This window comes from Ovis canadensis, chromosome 11 (genome assembly GCF_042477335.2).
Source record: "Ovis canadensis isolate MfBH-ARS-UI-01 breed Bighorn chromosome 11, ARS-UI_OviCan_v2, whole genome shotgun sequence".
In the NCBI taxonomy this organism is placed as follows: Eukaryota; Metazoa; Chordata; class Mammalia; order Artiodactyla; family Bovidae; genus Ovis; species Ovis canadensis.
The window spans coordinates 26,897,060-26,903,835 of record NC_091255.1 but is presented as its reverse complement, the minus strand read 5'-3'; the positions used below and the strand labels follow the sequence as shown (position 1 = coordinate 26,903,835).

At 50.2% G+C, this 6,776-nt stretch overlaps 1 non-coding gene and 1 pseudogene across 1 annotated transcript; one reads left to right on the top strand and one right to left on the bottom strand.

The window, feature by feature from the left end:
* Nucleotides 1-905: 905 nt before the first annotated feature.
* LOC138414641 (small ribosomal subunit protein uS14-like) lies at nucleotides 906-1,057 on the bottom strand (annotated as a pseudogene).
* Nucleotides 1,058-3,375: 2,318 nt separating this feature from the next.
* Nucleotides 3,376-3,447, top strand: TRNAT-CGU (transfer RNA threonine (anticodon CGU)). Its single transcript has one exon. It is a non-coding gene; the product is annotated as a tRNA-Thr (tRNA).
* Nucleotides 3,448-6,776: the final 3,329 nt, after the last annotated feature.

The following is a 6,776-nucleotide window of genomic DNA, read 5'->3' as shown; positions in this document are numbered from 1 at the left end:
GAATGCAGGCACTGTGCTTCTCTCTTGTGGTAAGACTACGGGCCTTTTGAATTCTCCCTTGTTTGCTTTTAAAAATCTTCCCCTCTTTCGACAAACGGTGCTGGGGAAAGTGCATATCCACAGGCAAAGGAATGAAGTTTTGCGCTTACCTTCACCATATGCAAAAATTAAGCCAAAATGGACTAAAGACCTAATAAGACCTGTGTTGATCTAACCCTTAGGAGAAAAAGGGGGAAAGCTTCAGGACATTTGATTTGGCAATGATTACTTAATGTCACCAAAAAAGGGCAAAAACAGACAAATGGGACTACAGCACGTGGAAAACTTCAGTACAGTGAAGGAAACAAGAGTGAAAAAACAAGCTAAGGAATGGGAGAAAGTATTTGCAAACCATGTATGTGACAAGAGGTTAACATCCAGAATAGATCAAGAACTACAACTGAGAAAGCAAAAACCCCCATAAACCCAATAACCTGATTTAAACGTTAGCAAAGAATTTGAACATTTCTCCAAAGAAGATAAACAAATGGCCAACGAGTCTATGAAACTATGCTCACCATCACTAATCAGGGAAACACAAATCTAACCACAATGAAATTGTACAACCTCACGCTTTTTAGGATGGTCACTATAAAAACAAAACAAGTATGGGCACAGATATGGAGACATTTGAACCCTTGTGCAGAGTTGGCAGGACTGTAAAATTGTGTAGCCACTATAGACAACTGTTTGGAGGTGCCTCAAAAAATTAAAAATAGTTACCATACGATCCAGCAGTCCCACTTCTGGGTATATATTTTAAATACAGGATTTTTTTTTTAAGTTTTTAAACTTTTATACACAAAGAGCTAGTATTGTTTCTGCATTAGGTAGATGTGCTGAATGATCCATTTAAGGAAGTTCAATTAGTCCAACTTAATGAAGCCGATGTCCTTTGCATACTGGCGGAACACTGGTGGCACATATAGAGGCCATATTTCTGGATCAGACCCAGCAAGAGCGAGAACCATGACCGGAATTTTCTCAGATGGCTCCAGTAGAGCTACTGGTGACCCATGTTGCTTTCTCGGCGGCAATGAGGCAAAAGGGAACACAGGACTCGACATATTTGCACACAGTGGCCCCCTTCACTGAAACATTTACAATAGCCAAGAGGTAGGAGTAAACTAAAGGTCCAAAGACAGATGAATGGATAAACTTACAATGGAATACTGAGCCTTGAAGGAAACTGTCATATGCAGATGAACATGGATGAACCTAGAGGACCTAATTTATGCTCAAAGAAGTCAGTCACAAAAAGACACTGTATGATCCCACTTCTATGAGGTACCCTGAGCAGTTCAGTTCTTAGCACCACGGTTGTTGCCAGGGGCTGGGGGAGAAGAAATGGGGGAATTGCTGCTCCGTGTTTATAGAGTTTCCATTTTGCAAGATGAAAATGTTCCAGAGATATCACATAACCTATAGTTAACACGACTGTACACTTTAAAATGTTTGTAATTTTTACAGCTTTTCTTTGACCCCATGGACTGTAGCCTGTTAGGCGCCTCTGTCCATGGAATTCTCCAAGGCAGAATACTGGAATGGGTAGCCATTCCCTTCTCCAGGGGATCTTCCAACCCAGGGATCAAATCCAGGTCTCCCGCATTGCAGACGGATTCTTTACCAGCTGAGCCATAAGGGGAAACCCATAGCTTTTCTCAGTTTCCCCAAATCTCCAAACTATACTTGCTGTACTTTTTAAAAAGTTCAACAAATAAGAATGACTTTGATGGTGGAGGTGGCAGGGTCTTCAATGGTGGATAGGTCTGACTTATGTCCCCTTCTCTGACACTGCTGTGCAGGAGCGCTGGGTACTGTGGAGGCTGGCAGTTGACCACACACTGCCTGGACAACAGGGTGCCTCTTCCCCATCCATCCCACTCACTGCAACAGACCCTATGGCCACAGGCCAAACAAGGACAGAAGGACATAGTTTCTTTTCTTTTTAAAATTTTTTTCCCCATTTTTATTTATCACACCACTTATGGGATCTTATTCCCTCGCCCAAGGATAGAATCTATGCCCCCTGTGGTGGAAGCACCTAGTCTTAACCACTGGACCACCAGGGAAGCCCCTTTACTTTTTTTTTTTTTTTCTTCTTTGTCATTTATTTTGTGGGAGTTTGCAGGATCTTAGTTCCCTAACCAGGGATGGAATCCCTGCCCAACTGCAGTGGAAGCCTGGAATCCTAACCATTAGGCCACCAGGATATTCCCTTCCTTCCTTTTTAAAGAAAATACAAAACCTACAGTATCATAATAAACACTCATATCTCCATCCTCAGCTTTTTTTTTTCCCTCTTTCACACAATAGAAACTAAACATTAAAGTCCCTTTGGTTCCTTAACTCCAGTCTCCCCCTCTCTCTATTTTTCTAATGTTTTTAATTTTTACTCGGTATCTTTCCCTTCGCGTTAGCAAACGGTACGCCTTGTTCTACATCTGAAAATCACACGTCCTTTTGTGCTGTTTCTATGTTGATTCCTTTGAATCTGGATCATTCCTTTCAGGCAACCAGACACCTCCATTCAGGTCATTCTAGCACTGTCCCCAGGAACATCCCTGGGGCATCTCCATGTGCGCCTACATCTGCCCTCCTGGGCCAGGCCACCGGGTCTAAACAGATGTTTACTCCGAGTTTCCAGCAGGAGGCCCGTGCCGGGGGAGTGAAGGGCGAGAGCAACCGAAGGTGGTTTTGCTTAGTGACCGGCCCCTCGGGGTCAGGGAGGCTCGCTCACCTCCCTTCGTCCCTGCAGCCCGGCCCCCATCCCTCGCGGCTCCCTGAATCTTCCTCCGGGGACTAGTCTCGTCCGCGCCTACACCGCCCTTCTAGCCCACTCCGTTCCCGGTGCACTCGGTCTGGGCTCCCGCGCGCTGCCCCCAGTATCTTGCTGATGGGGTGGAAATGACCCGGCCAAGGTCACACGGCGGCGCCCGGAGCCGGCTGAGACGCCAGCGCGGACGCCCTGCCCTGGCTCGCCGGCCACCGCCGCCGTCCCCGCTTCGGCTCCGCAGCAGGCGTCAGTCTCGGTTTCCCTCCGCCTGCCGCCGCCTCTTTCGAATCCCCCCGCGGGCCTTTCGGCGCCGGAGGCGGGGCGGAGCCGGGCTGCCTGGCGCTGCGGGTTCGCAGCCTACCGCGGGCAGAACAGGGGGCCGGGGGCGCCCGGTCTCCGCCCTCAGCGCGCCCCAGGAGCTCGGAGAGCCGGGTCCGGGCCCGCGGATCTGCAGGGCCGGGCGGCGGGGCCGGGGGCGGAGCTGGGGGCGAGGCACCGCCCCTCCCGCGCCTGCGCCGCCTCCCCTCCACTGAGAGCTTCCACCGCTCCCTCGGCTGTCAGGCGCGGTGGCCAAGTGGTAAGGCGTCGGTCTCGTAAACCGAAGATCGCGGGTTCGAACCCCGTCCGTGCCTGCCCTTTGAGGGTTTGGGTTTGGTCGTGGGAGCTTTAGTGTCCCACGTGTGCTGCCCACTTCCTCCATAACGTGGCGTTTTTTTGTTTTTACTTTTCATGTCTGTTCTGGCTTCCTCGAGTCCCACCCTTCCCCCTGCATCCCTAGGCTCCGCGGTCACCAGCGCAGGCCGGGCCAGTTCGCGCGGCTCGCGAGCCCCGGCTGGGGCGCGCTTCGCCCGCCGCCCTGCGCCTTCTCTCCCCGGAGCCCCATCACCCCGCCGCAGTGCGCAGGGCGAGGCTGGCCTGCGATTCCTGGGTTACCCGTGGGGACACTAAAGCCCGCACTAGGCGCTGGTGTCGCCGGCGATAGATGGGGTGCGGGCATAGGTCCGGTCTCGCTGGTTTTGTGCCGCCTGAAGGGTGGGAGAACTTTCCAGAACGGGGGTTTGCGTTTATGGATTGGTGTTTTCTGGTTTGGGCTTGAAAGCTGAATTCTCCACACAGTGCTCGCTGTCTCTCTTCTTGTCCACGAAACCAACCGGATCGTTCAGCTGGAGGGCGCCTTTTCCCTTTCCCAGCCCTTGGGAAACTGATCCTTGAAGTCTGGCGCCTACCTGTGTGATCCCTTGAATCTGGCCCGTAGCCAGTGATGACACTCCCCGAGTCATTTCTAGGATCAACAACCCAATTAATATGACATTAGTGCGTCTCATGGTAGAAGGCAATGGCACCCCACTCCAGTACTCACGGACGGAGGAGCCTGGTGGGCTGCAGTCCATGAGGTCGCTAGGAGTCAGACCCGACTGAGTGACTTCACTTTCACTTTTCACTTTCATGACTGGAGAAGGAAATGGCAACCCACTCCAGTGTCCTTGTCTGGAGAATCCCGGGGACGGGGGAGCCTGGTGGGTTGCCGTCTATGGGGTCGCACAGAGTCGGACCTGACTGAAGCGACTTAGCAGCAGCAGTGCGTCTCATTCCTGATACGCTCCCTCTTCAGTTGTGACCCTCAGAACTGGAAATACTGGGTGAGCCCAAAAGCTCGTCCTAGTTTTTTCAATAACATCTTTTGGAAAAACTCGAACCTTTTGGGCTAACCCAATTCTACTCCAGGTGTAGTCTTATTAAGGGAACTTCACCTCCCTCATTCTGCATCTCATACTTCTGTTGATGTGACCGCAGAACACAACTTTCTGCTGGTCCCACTGCACAGTTGACTACGTGGAGCGTCAGGTGGATTGGAAGTCAGCAGAGTCTATCTAGGGCAGTGTCTAGGGCTCAGGCAGCATGGAAATAAATATACTGATCTTTCCCTCTAAGATTCCAATAAACAGAAGAGTTGTGCTTGGTGCTTTAAAAAAAAAAAACACGTTTTCTTTTTTGTTGTTAGCTTATTTCTTTATCGGCTGCCCTATGTCTTTGTTGTTGTGTGCAGGCTTTCTCTGGTTGTGGCGAGCATGGGCTACTGTCTGCTTGCAGTGCACAGGCTTCTCATTGCAATGGCTTTGCTTGTGAAGCGTGCGCTCCAGGCGTGCAGGCTCAGTAGCTGCAGCACACGGGTTCAGTAGTTGTGGCTCACAGCCCTAGTTGCCCCGTGGCAGGTGGGATCTTCCTGGAACAGGGATGTCTCCTGCACTGCAAGGTGGATTCTTAACCAGTGGACCACAGGGAAGCCCCTGCGCTTGGTTTTTGAATGGAATGCTGAGTGTCATCATGGAATTGTGACTAAGTGCAAATTGATTTTCCAGACATTCAGACTCCAGTCATTATGAGATACAAAGGGGAAAGGTCCTGGATTCCTGGTTGCGGCCTTGAATACTGTCCCTCAGCTTGGATTCCTGATGAGAAGGAACTTGGAGGCTGGACACTGGGTTTCCTGCTGTTGCTGGAACAGAGAATTCCACCCCAACAGAGCGGGATGGAGGGGTGGATGAGTCAAGCCAAAGTCAATAAAAGAGGGTCAAGGTGCAGAAGAGGTCAGCATACAGATGTTGGGGGAAACATGGGGGAACCCAGAGGTAACAAGCCAGAGGCAGGGGTCAAATACGTATCCCAAGTCAATGTTGGTGAGAGGAGGTGGAGGAGGAGAGACATGTCCAATACAAGCACCAGGGTGAGCCAAGAGGCCTGGCAGTTACCTTGTAGGCCCACAGGTCCCTACACTCACCTCCATGCTTGAAGGGAGGGCAGAAGCAGAATGGGACACGTGTATTGAGTTTATTGCCGTGTGTGAAAGTGTTACTTGCTTAGTCCTGTCCGACTCTTTGGGGACCCCATGGACTGTAGCCCACCAACCTCCTCTGTCCATGGGATTCTCCAGGCAAGAATAGCGGAGTGGGTTGCCATGCCCTTCTACAGGTGATCTTCCTGACCCAGGGATCAAATGTTGGAGGCAGATTCTTTACCATCTGAGCCACCAGGGAAGCCTGGTGTCTATTGCTTGACCCCTGTTAAATCACTTATATACCCTGGACTTCAACTTTCTTGGTTGCAAAATTCGAGAGTTGAAAGAGATGTTTTCTAAGCGGCTTGAAATTCTAAGTTTCTCAGAGCCTGGCCCTTGGAGAAGCAAGGTAGGGGGAGGGGGAGGACAGGGAGAGGCCTTCAGGGGCCCCACCCCACCCTCTCTCTCTCATGGCTGCCAAAGTAGTGAATTTCACAGTAGGGCTTGGACATGATGCCCTCGTGATGAGACTATACAGCCCTGGCTCCTCCATCCAGAGTAACAGCCAGTCCTCCCTGATGGGCAGGACCAGAGCTGCAAATCTCCCCCCAGACCTCCCCGCAGTGGCTCCCCCGCAAGATCTAGGAAAAACACAGGGCCTCTGAGACTACACTTGAAGAGCCACGTAGGCAGGCACAGCCATTTGTGGGCGGCTAAAACCTCCAAGATATTTTTTAAAATATCAGCTACTTTAGGTCAGGCCGATTCTTTCCTGCAAGCGAATATTATTTAACTTAAAAGCAGAATTTGGCAAGTAGATATATTTTGCCTCGTGCTGTCAGTTTTAGTCCAATATTCCAGCCTGGAGATATCTATTTTTAAATCTTTATTGTACAATAAATCACAGTTTTAGAAACCACACAAATCAAGTGAATGCCTTAATGAGTTATAAGAAGAACACCACCCAGGTCAGAGAACTTTATCAGACACTCAGTAAACTCCTTCGTGTGCCCTCCCCCCAGTCACAACCCCCCGACGGCCAGAAGCAACCATACTCCCTACTTTTATAGTAATCACTTTCTTGCCTTTTAACTTATCACTTCATTGTGCGTCTTTATATCCTTACAACCTGGAGTTGAACTTTGTGCATTTAAAAAAATTTTTTAAGCTTTTAAGCTCTTTTTT